The sequence below is a fragment of the Herpailurus yagouaroundi genome, unplaced genomic scaffold, assembly GCF_014898765.1.
Source record: "Herpailurus yagouaroundi ecotype Mexico unplaced genomic scaffold, PumYag 195, whole genome shotgun sequence".
Lineage (NCBI taxonomy): Eukaryota > Metazoa > Chordata > Mammalia > Carnivora > Felidae > Herpailurus > Herpailurus yagouaroundi.
In genome coordinates, this window is record NW_024412426.1 from 6,063,800 (window position 1) to 6,078,486 (window position 14,687).

General features: G+C 39.9%; 1 long non-coding RNA gene across 2 annotated transcripts in view; it reads right to left on the bottom strand.

Annotated features, from left to right (window-relative positions):
* Window positions 1–14,687, bottom strand: part of LOC121011788 (uncharacterized) — a 35,798-nt gene that overhangs the window by 14,411 nt on the left and 6,700 nt on the right. For both annotated transcript variants that reach the window (XR_005781766.1, XR_005781765.1), the window contains exons 2-3: window positions 5,972–6,036; window positions 5,516–5,814 (exon numbers count right to left, since the gene is read on the bottom strand). This is a non-coding gene — a long non-coding RNA (uncharacterized LOC121011788). The remainder of the gene's footprint in view (window positions 1–5,515; window positions 5,815–5,971; window positions 6,037–14,687) is intronic.

Sequence of the window (14,687 nt, forward strand, 5' to 3'; positions counted from 1 at the left end):
TGGAGATCAAGAGTCACATGTTCTACCAACTGAGCCAGCCAGGCACCCCAAAACTAAATTCTTAATTCACATGTTTTTTAATCCTGTTCCTCTTTCAGTCTACCCTAATGTGTTTAGTAGCACTACCATCTATACACCTATACCAGCCAGAAACTTAGGAGCATCCTCGATGTCATAACTTCTCACCTTCTTCATCCATGCCGTCTTAACAACCTTGAATCAGCCCACATCTTCTCATTGCCTCTGCCAGCACTCTGGGCCAAGCTATCATCATTTCCCACCCGGACCACTACAGTAATCTTCTAAGAGTTTGCCTACATTCCCTTCTCCATGAGGCAGCCATTTTTCTCCAGGTTAAAAACCTTCAATGGCCTCCTACTGTAATTTGGAAAAAAAAAAAAAAAAGTCCAACTATTTTACTAAGAGTTCTGCATGATCTGACCTTTGCAAGCCTCTCCAATCCCATATTGGGCCATTTCTCTTTTTCTCATTGTACCTAAGACATCCTGATTTTCTTTTAACTTCCTTATTTATGCCAAGCTCCTTCCTATATCAGGACCTTTGGTTATGCTCTTTCCTCTGCAAGCAACATAATTAACCTCTACTTTCCATGTAGTTGGCTCCTGATTCATTGAGGCTTAGTTCAAAGATCCCTTCCCCAGGTCTTCACTCATTATTCTCTGTATCAAGGTCCTCCAGAGAAACAGAGCCAATAAGATAGATAGATAGATAGATAGATAGATAGATAGATAGATAGATAGATTCATACATACATACATACATATATTGTTGGGGTAGCAAGTCTGAAATCTGTGGGTGAGTCCAGCAGGCTGGAAACTCCCAGTTAGAAGCTGATGCTGTAGTCATTAGGCTTATTTCTTATCTTCCTCAGAGAAATCTGTTTTGCTCTTAAAGTTCAGCTCATTGGATGAGGCCCACTCTCATTATCTAGAATTGTCTCCTTTATTTAAAGTCGACTGATTTTTGGATATTAACTACATATACAAAATATCTTCACAGCAACACCTAGCTTAGTATTTGACTGAAAAACTGGATACCAGAGCCTCATCAAATTGACACATAAAACTGTCATATCCTGCTAGAAGGATTTGACTCTTTTCGATCTTCATTTCTATGCCATTGGCATATGCGTCTTATTTCCTCACACCAGGTACCTTGATAAGGGCCTAGATTTTTTTCCTTATTACTATTCCCAAGGCTGGACTGAGGCATGCTTGACGGGGCAATAGAATTTGTAGGCTAGGGAATTGCCTCCATAAATTCCCCCTCACTTGTATTTTTCCAGTCAAGAAGTTTGCCACTTAGAGAGGATACTAAATTGTCACAAACATTGTCAAAATATAAACTCTACAAGTAGTAATAATAGTTATCTTGTTATTGGACATTCTAAACTGGTCTTGGTAAAGAAAGGGAAAGGGTCTGTCTATGGCACAGTTTTGAGTAAGGCTCACTCTTACCCTCAGAGGAAACTACCTTCTCCAATCCCTTCTCCGTTTAGTCCTTACTGTGTACATCTTTGCCTTGATTTCCTCCTCTCTCTAAACCGTGGCTTTCTATGACTCTGAATATTCTTTTTTTTTTTTTTTGTACTTGAACCTGATTATTCCAGAATACTTAATTAATGTTTGGTGTTTCCCAGATTAGCACTCAGCTGTGTTACTTAGTATTTGAGAATCCTGAAGTTTTCCTTGCAAGAAAATAGGTATCTTTCGTCTTCTTTCTTTTTTTTATAATGACATAACAATAAAGCACCTTTCTCCTTATACCATAACAGGAAGAGTGCACATTATAAAATGACAGGGGAAAATTTTTGGGAAAGACAGAGCCTTGATCATTTTCCAGTAATTAATTAAGAGGCACATCCTACTGAAAACAATGCAAAATCGCCACCCTTTCCCAAAGAATGGGAGGGAGAGTAAAAATACAGAGTTTACTAACTGTAGTCAAGTAACTTCTTTAGCCATAATTATCCTAAGATTCCCAAACTTGGAAAAATCTAGCGTACTTGCAAATGGGAAACATATCAAGTGACCCCCACCTGCAATCTTTGCACAAATAAGCGATGGGCAGTGGGCGGGGTGGGGAGGCTAGCTGGATGGTGAATCATGTGGGCCACTTGCTTTGCCTCCTTCTTGTGATAATGATCTTCTACCAACCCACTGAGCACCTCAGGGGGTGGGGGGAAGGCAGGAGTGGGGACAGGATATTATCTTCAATTTGGTCTACCTTGCTTTTCTTTAGAAGTACCAAGAGAAGGGAACAGAGGTTGAAATTAATGAGGTGGAAATGAGATTCTGAATTATCAGTGCATTTCAATTATCTCTGCTCACCCTTGCTGGTTGACCGCACTCAATTTCCTTTAGGCTTCCCTAGGTAGAGAAGTCTAGACTCATGAGAAAGAATTACTTCTCTTTCATGGGAGCTCTATTCCCTGTATCTACCTCTATTATTTTAAAGCGGGACTTAAAAAACTTAATGAGGCCTAAGTAGAACAACATTTTTACTTTTCATTTGTTGTCAAAAGCCTTGAAGACATTTTTGTCAATAGAGAAAGGGTTTTCCCTAGTGTCTTTGGACCATATTTCTAAAAAGCTTCTCCGTGTCACTTCTCTGCCTGTGGTCCCCAGAGTGTAAGTAACATAATACACCCTCTATGTAGTACTTTCTTCCTCAGTTTCTCCTGCCCTTGTTGGAGAAATAGCTTTCATTCTTCAAGACTGCTTTTAAGTTCTAATGTCAGAGAACTTCTGCAAAAACCAGATATGGGCTTGATGTGCAGTGGATTGAGAAGTTGAAATAACATAATGCCCACATGCCATAGCAGTGAAAATTCAATTATGTTCTATCTCCATGGGTATAGTAAACAATGATGCACCAGGCAGCTAGATCATAAAGTTAATTCTTTTTTAAAGGAAAAGAAAGAGTATAGCTAGGGAAGAAAAGAGAAGGGTTTTTGTCTCTGGTTGAAAAGCTAGCTCAAAGATCCTACCAGAAATAGTGAAAACTGCAGCCACTTGATGATGGCTTACAAGAAAGGGAATCTCATTGGTTTGAGGTCCTTTGTTTTGGTCTTTTTTCAGGACCTGGAGTGGGCCTGCAAGTAGGTAAAGTCTGGATTAAAGAGAAGTGAGGAGAGAGAATTCCAGTCAGAATCTGACAGGGCACAACGGTCAGAATGAGCACAGTGATGGTGGTGGTGGGGAGAGGGGTGGGCGCTGAGGAAGGTCGTCTGCCTAAGGGAAGGGCTGCCTCACAGGAGAAGGATGTAAGCCTCTTCTTTGAGGAAGAAGGGTCAGGGACAGTCTGGTTTGACTGAGTAGTGGCCTGTGTTGGTTCTGTCTGGCAGAAAGCCTCCATTAAGAGCTTCTGAACTGCCAAGGAAATTAGTCCCCAATTCAGCCTAGTTAAAATTCAACCTCCTCCTCCAATCCCACTCCTTCAAGATCCTGTCTTTTGGCCATGAGACCTTTAAAGTTGCTGGAATAATGGGGCAGAGAAGAAAAGGTTAACTGTTTTCTGTAAGCAATTAATTTGGGCATGCTATTTGAATAACTAGTATTCTAGTATTCTCTTAATTTGTTTTCCACTTGAAATTCAAAGCAGATTCATAACTACTCCATACAAGGACAAGATCTAGAGTTTTCTATCTGTCACCTCTATAGATGAATTATGTAATTACACACACACACACACACACACACACACACACACACACACACACACATTTCCAGAGTTACAACTTATTCCCCTCATTCAGTTTCGGTAGGTTCTGACCTGGTGCCCTTCACCTTTTAAATGGTGAAGGCAGTAGAGGAAATCTTAGCATTTGACTTTCAGCTCATCATAAACATACAGCTGTATATACAAGTTGTGTAAGAAAGCACACAATTACCATACCACTTGAAATAAAAATTGGCCATTTCCTTCAGGAAAAAAAAAATGTTGGCCTAGGAATCTTGTATTGTTCTCCTCCTTCTCCTTCTCCTTCCTCTTTTTTTCCTCTTAATTCTTGAAACCTACCAAGAAGATCCCAGGGAATGCATATAGTTTTCAAGTTTGGTTCTTGGTTATTCCAAAATACTCCTTTTTGGGATATACATGGACGTCTGGATCTTTATTGGATATGGTCTTTGCCCAGATGCCTAGCTCAGTCTGTTTTCTCGCTATTATCTTCAAGTGAAATCCAAATCTCTAGGAGGAGCTTAAAAAAAATAATAGCACCTGGTCTGGCACTCAGAATCTTAAGGGCTGAAAGCCAGAGCAGATTCTCCAACTATAAGAATCAAACCATTCATCGTCTGCCCTTCAGGTCTGCCAGCCAAGAGGGAACAGGAAGCTTGCTGTGAGTCCAAGACTGTGGAATGCAAAACCCCAAGCAGTTACTTGCTGTGGTTTTAAGCTTTGTCCTGGAAGTTAAGAACAATGTGAACGCTCTTCTAAATAACATTCTAGCCAATAAATACCCACCTAGCACCTAAAGTCTTTGAACCTACTCTAGTATGCACTCTTTACATGATATTTCAACACCATATTAGTCTTTAAGGAAAATTTAATATGGGTACTTGTGTACCAAGTGCCCAGATTGCCTGCATGATTAGGTTTCTATTTAAGACTGAGCAGATCAAATACCCTCCCTAAAAATCCTTAGTAGGCATTTTAATGCTTTTTGGAAACCTCAGCTAGCTATTGGACCAACTTTCTCACGGGTCACCCTTGATTTATAGTTCACAGATTTGCATGGGGTGAGGGGCAGTTTGAGAAGGATCTGAGTTTGCCATGTTTAACATGTATGTGCATTTAGACTGTATGCTTGCTGGCAATCCAATTTAATAGCTCATTTCCAAATCCTTTCTTGGAAAAGGAATGTCGATTACATAATCATGAAAAACAAACCTGTTGCCATCCAGCATGAGCTAACATGTTACAGTACTTCATGGCCGAAGGTTATTAAGCCAGCACCCAGTTTCTTGCACCAAGGGGAACACTGGGAAAGTGAAGGCCTGCCAGTTTTGTTAAAGGAATGCCACTTAGTGGTAACGACATAGGCAATTCACCTTTCTTGTTAGAGCACGCTGCCCGGGGACTTTGGGTTGATTAAGTAAGTGTTCCTTGACCGCTGATTAGGACTGTGTGATCATTAGCAACCGAGAAGCCTATTAAAGCAATTCTTTAGATTAGCTGGTCTCAGTAGGAAGACCACCTTGGGTGTTCCTAGTCCTCAAGATTCCCATCAAATGCATCTTCTGCTGTGCGGCCTTCCCTGACACCTACACTTCTGGCCAAGAGAAGTAATGAGCCCTGATCTGGCGTGGCCGTCCACAAGCATACAGTGTCTGTTAAATTCAACCAAAGAATTTTGGTGTTCTGGGTTTTTTAATGTTTTCATTCCTGTGGGCTTGGGGATAAAAGCCTCTGACTTAATTTTAATGTGTATTTCCTGGCTTAAGAGCCATACCGCAGGTAACCCTCCGATTCAAATACCTTATAAGCTTACTTTGAGGTGGAAACATCACCTTCATTGTTCCGGTAGAAATCGCAGATGATTAGGTGACAACCAAGGCAGAACAGGAAGCAGCCGTCCTTTGAATACCGCATGGCATGTCGCTGAGAGCTTTACACGGATGATCTCACTTCGTTCTCGTAACCACCCTAGTAGGTGGATATGGGTGAAGAGACTAGTTTGCCCAGTGCCTCTCGGCCAGTAGTGGTGGTGCTGGGTAGGAGGCTGCTTTGGTCGGACACGTACTCCCCCGCCCTGGGCTGTATCTCCTGGTTATCACAAGGCACAGGCACCTAGAGGACGAGGAACATACCCCTTAGTTGCTGTGGTCAGCAGATCACCTTTATACACCCGGAATGTGTAGTCTATCAAATTCGACTTCTGCATGAAATAATACCTTTCCTCCTGGGAATCAAAGAGCCCCATGCAAACCTGAAAAGTGCTGGTTACCTGTGTTTTTTTAAACAGTCAAGTGTTCTTGTTTTCTGGTTCGAAGACCTCAGAAGTGAATTCTCCTGGAAGGGAAAATATAAGCGTAATTTTAATGTTTTTTAAAGTTTATTTAGGGGCGCCTGGGTGGCTCAGTTGGTTAAGTGTTCATCTTCAGCCCAGCTCATGATCTTGTGGTTCTTGAGTTCGAGCCCCACATCATCGGGCTCCGTGCTGACAGCTCACAGCCTGGAGCCTGCTTCGGATTCTGTGTCTCCCTCTCTCTCAGCCCCTTCTCTGCTCAAGCTCTCTCTCTCTCTCTCTCTCTCTCTCTCTTTCTCAAAAATAAATAAACATTAAAAAAAATTAAGCTTATATATTTTTTAGAGAGTGAGTTGGGGAGGTGCGGAGAGAGAGGGAGTAAGAGAGAGTCCCAGGCAGTCTCCTTGTTGTTGGCACGGAGCTCTATGCAGGGCTCCCACGTATTGTGAGATCATGACCTGAGCTGAAACCAAGAGTAGGACATTTAACCGACTAAGCCACCCAGGAGACCCAGTGTGAGTAATTTTAGATATGCTTTCTCTCTCAAGTATCTGACTAGCTGATACTAGCCAAGAGGGAAAAGTTAGGTTCCCTCAGTGGCTACTCCTCCGACTTCCAGGAGGCAAAGGAGACAGGAACAGTTTTACTCAATTTATTTGTGGTTCATTTGCTCTCTGCCTCTTCCAGTGAGCTTTTAGATGAGGAAAAACAAAGTGGCTATTCTCTCCCCTCCTCTCCTGATGTCTTTCTTTCACCAGGTAGCTGGGAGGGTACAGTTTGATAAATTTGCACTATTCGAATAGGGGCCCTCGGATCTCTCATTCACAAATTCTACATATTATTATTTATTGAAAACTTACTATGCACCCAGCAATGAAGTGGGCAGTAAGGGTTCAAGACTCAGCTTCTTTGGTGGATACCTATGGAACTGGATTCTGGTAAAGTCCAGCAGGCCTCAGATGCTGTTCAAATATTGCATTAACTCTCAAAAGCAGTAGTGGTTTTAGGGTTGTGAGGTGCGGAGACAGTTAGGAATTAGGAAGGGTTAGCAGTGTGGAGAAGTCAGGGCTCCCCTGGGGAGAAAGTGAAAGGAAGGGAATCATCATAAGATATTTGTCTAGGGTTTTTCTGGTTGGAGAAGGGAGGACTGGAATATAAGGGGGCAACGGAAGTTGCTGGCTATTTATTCTGTGATATACAGAGGTACAGCATACCTTTTCTGAAACCATGGCTCAGAGGCTCAGTATTTATGATGTCCCTTCTCTCCATGTCAACCAGGCCCCACCTAAACACACTAGGAGCCGAATTCATGTCATAGTTGTAGGGAGACCCCTCCCTCCCCCCACAAGGTAGGCTTGTCTGAGACTGTCATGTGTTAGCACTGAAAGTCTCATGTCTCTGTGACCCCTTCCTCCAGGGCATTTGGTCACATTGGTCCTCCTAACTGCTTCCTTGAAATTCAGCAAGCTGAACTTACGCAACCTTCATATGTATGTAGGGTAGTATTTTGCTGAGAGTCAAGTAAGACAGTTTTAAAATGTTATATTCTCAGTTATTTTTTTTCAATGTCCTATACCTTAAAATAAAAACAAAGAGCCTCCATCCAAATCCATTTAAAAATACTCCAGAACTATTCTCACCAATTTAGGGCACGAATGATGTAACTATTTCTCCAACATGGACTTCAAATAGAGTGGCTATACAATTTAGCTGCCAAAATTAAGATATTTTTGAGAATAAAAGGGGGACTAAAATGATTTAAAAAGTATAACTTTTAGCATATTTATTTACTGTGGCGCCTGGGTGGCTAGGTCGGTTAAGCATTCAACTCTTGATTTTGGCTTGGGTCATGATCTCACAGTTCGTGAGTTCGAACCCCACACCTGAGTTCCCTGCTTGGGACTCTCTCTCTCTCTCTCCCTCTCTCTCTGCCTCTCCCCTGCTCTTGCTCTCTTGCTCTCTCAAAATAAATAAATAAACTTAAAAAAAAATCTATTTACCAACAAATTGGTTTTATGTTGTTGGATCTATAAAACAGTTTTAGTAAAAGCCATTTTCAAAAAAAGAATTGTTTCTTAAAAACCTATATATTCACATATATTAAAATAAAAAGGTTTGAAGCATTTATGTTGATTATCTGAATATTAAAAATAGTCTAAGTGGAATAATTGTTGTTGGTATATATTCACATACTTTATCCATTTTCTTGCTTTATCATTTGATTATACTCTGCTATTGAGATATTTCTGAAGAATGTATTTTTTCACTGTGGTCTTACTATATATGTATTTTTAAAATAAATTTGTCATACTCCCTATCAGTTGATTCCTCTCTGTAGTCCACAGTGTTTTCAACTGAAAAATTACTCTTCAGGTGGCAAGGCTCATAGTAAGCTCAGAATAAATTCTCCTAAGTAGAGGAAATTCTCAATTCTATCCTTTTTATTTTGAAATGTGTAAGTATTTCAGTCAATGTATTTTCACACATGATTTCTGTTTGCTTCTTTTCAGAGTAGATTTCTTTAACAAATACTTTTGTTAGGCAAAACTTGTCATAATTTGTCTCTATTTATACTTAAAAATATTTTGTATAATGTAGATGCTTCAAAATTGTTAGCTTTTAGGATTCCATGCCATTCTATGACAGAATATACATTTATGAAATAAATCAAGGAGCTCCACTAAAAAATTATTCCACAAGTTTGTATATTCCAAGGTGCAGTTGTAGAATTTCAAAATTAGATTTTATAAACTGATTAAGCTCTCATTGTTTAATTTATTCAATTCTTTCTTTGCTTTTATAGGATAAAGTTCAACATCTCATTGTTTCCAAATTTTGTTTTTAATAACTACCATTCTCTCAATGCTTCATGGAACATTTCTGCTCCATAAACATCTTCTTTAGCAAGAAATTTATTGACAAAAGATAGAATGTATGCAGAATTTGTATTCATATGGTCCTCACAAAACAAATAATTTTATCTTCAAAGTTCAACTTTTTAATTGAATTCGCAGTAGCATTTACAATATGGCCAGATGAACTTTTTCACTTTGATTCCATGAATTTCATGAAAAAAATTGAACACTTACTGAAGTTGATCAATTTGTAATTTGAAGCATCTGTTGAAACATAAAAAAAGGGGTCATTTAGCTGTCCACAGCTAAATTCTTCCATTAATGAAACTAAAGACATCAACAGTTGTTGCTTCCTATTTCATACAGGTCCAAGAAAATCTTAAAATAATGTCTAAGGTTTGAAGTAAATCCTGGAGCCTCTACAGCATATTTATTTTTTCCAGTTTTTCTTACTACAGGTCTCCTGGTGGATAGTAAATTGGCAAACATTTTAGGTACATTATATATTCGTAATCAACGTCACTGAGAAATGAAAATTCTGTACTTAATTTTTTCGCTAAGCCCACGTTTGTTTTGTTTCTTGAGTTCATGGCTGCTGAGAGGGTTCATTGCAAAATCTTTAAAAAGCATTACCAAACAATAACGTAAATAAAAGTAAATAAATACTTGTAGATTTCCATTGTCTAGTAAATGGCAAAACCATTTTAGCAGGATTGTTCATACCACTTGTATAAGTGCTTTGGCAGGCATGCTGAACCCCCACTTCCCACATACATTTCACATTCACCAAATTTCTCATTTCTCACATTTCACAGTGATCCCACCCACTGGCCTAACGACTTCATCATCTCCCAGGCACCACCAGGGACCAAGGCACAACTGATTCATACACCAGATGGCCACCAGGGGCAGCAGCAACAAACACTTCTCCCAATCCCAGGACCAGAAATTGTCCAATGCCACCTGGATGCAACCACTCTTTATCAGCCAGCATCCTGCTAAAGGGGTCGAGTCGGTTAACTGTGTCAAGAAAGTTTTCAAAAAAGTGAGAGGAGTTATCATTGATAGTTCAGATTTAAGCTCTTGTTACCTGTTGAAACCTGTTTATTGCCCATGTACCTCACACACTACTAGAGAAGACCATGGTAGAATATGGAAGTACAAAGTGATCTACCAAACCCGTCCTGGCTTATTCTAATACCACAAGAAATAATAATATCTTGTTAAAAGCAACAATCATAACAACAACTCTGGGACACATGTTAAATCAGGGAGAGGCCAGGAAGTATATTCACTTTGTCTATTGACCACAGGAGTGCTTCATAAAATGACTTTCTGTACTCCCTCTTCAACATATGAAATCAGAACTAGATATAGCCTCAACATTTGCATTTTTGAAAGGCTTTCCATGATATTCTTAGGGACACTAAAGATTTATTCCTGGTTTGGAAAATTCCTTCACCTCTTATTTCAAGGTGTCAAACCTGCTGTTTACAGAGATCAGGAGTATCACGCACTTTACTCCATGGTTTACCTAACACCTGGACCAAAACTGTTATTGAAAGTGAGCTAGAGACAAATTGAACTTAAATTCAGTCACGTGATGATAAATACTGTCATCTCCTTTGGCAAACTTGCAAGCTGTGCGATTTTGTATCTTTTTTTTTTTTTTTTTTGCAACTTGGGCCTCTGATAACAGACACATTCTTTCTTTTGAGGATCAGGTTTCCAACCAAAGAATAAAAAATATACTGAACATTGATTTTTTTTATGTTTACTTATTTTTGAAAGAGAGAGAGACAAAGTGGGAGTGGGGGAGGGGCCAAGAGAGAAGGAGACACAGAATCTGAAGCAGCTCCAGGCTCTGAGCTGTCAGTACAGAGTCCGACGTGGGGCTTGAACCCACAAACCAAGAGATCATGACCTGAGCCAAAGTCAGACGCTTAACCAACTGAGCCACCCAGGTACCCCAGTGAACGTTAATTTTAATAGTTTGGAAGAAATAGGTACCAGGTAAGCATTCTTAAAAAATGAAATACTACTGAAAAATTTTAAATCTGTAAATTATTTCACTTTATTCATTATAATTTCTATTGCAAGAGTCCTGAGAATGTGTTTCTAATTTCTATAAGGGAATTGATTCCAGCATGATGAGGTTCTATTTGTTTAGAAGATTTTCTGTATTTGCATACTTTTTTTGCCAGTAACTTCTATGAATGTTTAGAACTATCTTGATCTCACTGTCTTCAGCTACAAAATGAGGATTTTAGTCTAGTGGATGTCCAATCTTCATTCTAGTTTCTTAAATTCATCTTTCACATCTATTTTGAATGTTTGGAATTTCTTATCATGTACATGTATTTTATATGATTTTATTAATAAGTATGGGCCATTATTTTTCAGTTATTTTCCTCTACTTTAAAGAAGCAAATGTTAGCTTAAAAAGGGAGTAAACAAGAACATTAGATAGATGGAGGGAATGGACTGAGGGAGACAGAAAAGCAAATGTAGAGTCAGGATATATGGGACAGTAGTTATTTTTAAAGATTTTCTAAGGTATAGGGAATCACCTAGTGGCGGAAACAGAAAATGCTTTTTGAAAGTTTAGGACTTGGTTTCCTGTGCTTTAATTCAGTTCAGATCACTGAATAGTGTCCATATGGTTTGTAATCAATGTATTTAAAATACAGCAAGATGTTGAATATTTATTTTCTGTAATCGACTTTTAAAATCATACTAACATGTCGAATATGTAATATTATCCTCAAGCCTTTCTTTCCTAGAGGGATCAAAAATCCCCTAATACTAAGTTTGAAAATTAATTCTTGTCCCAAAGAATGTGTTAAATTCATGGTTCTGTAGTCAGAAGAAGTCTAGATATGCACAAAACAAGCATGAAAGCATGACCCTTATCTACCAGAAATGCGTGGTCTAATCAGAACCAGGCAAATCTATTACGATTACACTTTTAATTTCACAGATGAGGTAGCTGACATTCCATCTACTTAACAGAGGCTTTTGAAACATCTGAGAAACCAAGATGGATTTTTCACTTGTCAAAAATAATCATATGTATATGACCCCTTCCACTTACTTTGGGTTTTCCTCAGATAAAGACTCAGACGGAAGTAGTTTTGGGAGGTGATAATTCCAGGAATCAAAGTGGGGGGACAGGGAGAGTGAGACATGGAAAGAGGAAGAGTCAGGGGAAGGGTGTTATTTCCCAATAACGTCAGCAGGTGCCAAGGGCTTGACTCTTCTGTGATCTCTCAGAATTGCACATGTGAAAGATGGAATGTTGAGCCATGTATTCTCTGGCTCCTGACCACATTCATTAAGATTGTCCCTGGAAACTATAATTATCCCTATATTTCCAGGCTGTGCTTGTGTGGTAGGTTAGCAGGCTCCCTTAGCTCCAGAGAAATCCCTGGATCAGAGAAGTGGAGTAACCCATGGCTTGCACTTGTGGTGGAAAGAGTCTGAGCTCACACAGAAACGTCTACTAGAGTGGTGGCTAAAATCACAGGTGGGCCAAGGGGATATCCCAGAAATACTTTCTCTGACCACACCTTATCCTGCTTAGACCCGCTTGTCCCCAAATTAAGTTAATTCTGTCATTGTATCTTCAAAGCGCTGGCCACAATCTCTAAAGACTTTGTACAGAAAAATTTGTGGATCAGGCTATGGTGGTTCCTGCTATTATAGCTGGTCCCAAGGCCATGACTGATATTCATTAACTTTCTGCTCTACCATCCATTCTAGATTTCTCCATCCTAGGCCAGCATCAGCTGATCTAATTTATTTGCCTGGTGGGGGGATTCCAGAACTTCATCTCAGAGTGGTCAGGCCTTGGGTTGCCGTGCCCTCCTTGGACTGTGGTGGCTGCAATTACTTGTTCGCTCTTATTACCAGACATAAAGACACATAGGAGTATCCCCAGTGATTCCTCTGAGTTTCAGACATACTCTTCCTTCCCCTTTTTTGTAACAGCAAGCCTAGTTTCTCATGGTACTGTGGGTTGATTAACCTCACCAGTATTATAAGTCCTTTCTTTGCCTGCTGGTCCAATTGTGTTAATAACATAAACAAAAACAAAAAACCAACCAGCCAACCAAACAAACAAACAAAACAAAGATCAGTTGTAGCTTCAGGGTTTGTGGGACCCTTTTGTGTCACAGGAGTAGTGAACCCCACTTCCCACTTTACCGAGTAGAGCCCAAAGTAGAAGGGGAGGCACACATGGGTTATTGGGAATGATAGTGAGAAGGGCTAATTTGTGTTCCTTTCCTTGGAATCTGGACCTGGGTATTCTAGCTGTTGAAGACACAACTTGCTTTATCGGCTCAATACAGATAGTGCATTATGGAGGATGTTTCCCTAACTCTACAGGATGCTATGCCTAAACTAGCACCTTAATAGGCCGCTCCAATGTGGTATCTCGATTAGTTTCATAGTACCAAAAACCAAGTGGCTTCAAACAATAGACATTTATTGTCTCGCAGCTCTGGAGCTAGAATCTGAGATGACAGTGTTGGCATGAGTGGTTCCTTCTGAGGGCTGTGAGGGAGAATCTGCTCTATGCCCTTCTCCTGGCTTCCAGTAGTTGGCCAGCACTCCTTGGTGTCCCTCGGCCTTTTCTTGGCATTCTCCCCATGTCTCTGTATCTGCGTCCAAATATCTCCTGTTTATAAGGACATTGTCCTACTGGATTAGGACTCACCCTAACAACCTCATGTTAACTGATTACATCTGAAATAACCCTCTTTTCAATCGAGGTCACATGCTGAGGTGCTAGGGATTAGGACTTTCACATGTGAAATTATGGGGGCACTATTCAACCCATAACAATAGCAGACCAGCTACTTCCAGGAAATAGGCAGGATATGGTAGTACGAGCAATCCTATGGTCACATACACATTTCTCAGTAGGTCCCCTGGTTGAAGGCAATTTTATGTAAGATTCCATGGCTGGTAGAGGCTCTGTAAAAAGAAAAGATAAACCCACCTCTGGAGTAGGTATTGATTCCTGCAGAATGGAAGTGGGGGAGATCTAGTGCAAAAGTGACTTGCCACCCAGAAGCCGGTTGTTTCTGTATCTATGCTGGAAAGATATCTAGAAAATCTGCAAATATTTAATAAACAGTATGTTTCTAGGGTCACCTGGGTGGCTCAGTTGATTTGACCATCCGACTTCAGCTCAGGTCATGCATGATCTCATGGTTCATGAGTTCGAGACCCACGTTGGGTTCTGTGCTGACAGCTTAGAGCCTGGAGCCTACTTCAGATCCTGTGTCTCTCTTTCTTTCTGTGCCCTTCCCTCGCTCATGCTCTGTGTCTCTCTGTCTCTCAAAAATAAATAAAGGTTAAAAAAAAATACTTGAGCTGAATGAAAATGAAAAGTCAACAAATAAAATTGCTGTCACCAAGTAAAGTTAATATAAACTTGAAACGCTTATGTTAGCAATAGAATAAAGATCTAAAATCAGTTATCTAAACTTCCACTTTAAGGAGCTAATAAAAAAATTAAACTTTAAGTATAAAGATGAGAGTAGAAATCAATGAAATTGAAAATGGAAAAATATTAGAGAAAAAAATCAATAAAATGAAAAGCTTGTTCTTTGAAAAGATCAATAATGTTAATAAAATTCAAGCTGGATTGATGAGAGACAGGGTGGAGGAAAGAACACAAATTATTAGCATCAGAAATGAAAGGGAGGAGTGCCTGGGTGGCTCAGTCCGCTAAGCGTCTGACTTCGGCTCAGGTCATGATCTCATGGTTCATGGGTTCGAGCCCCGTGTTGGGCTCTGTGCTGAAGGCTCTGAGCCTGGAGCCTGCTTCA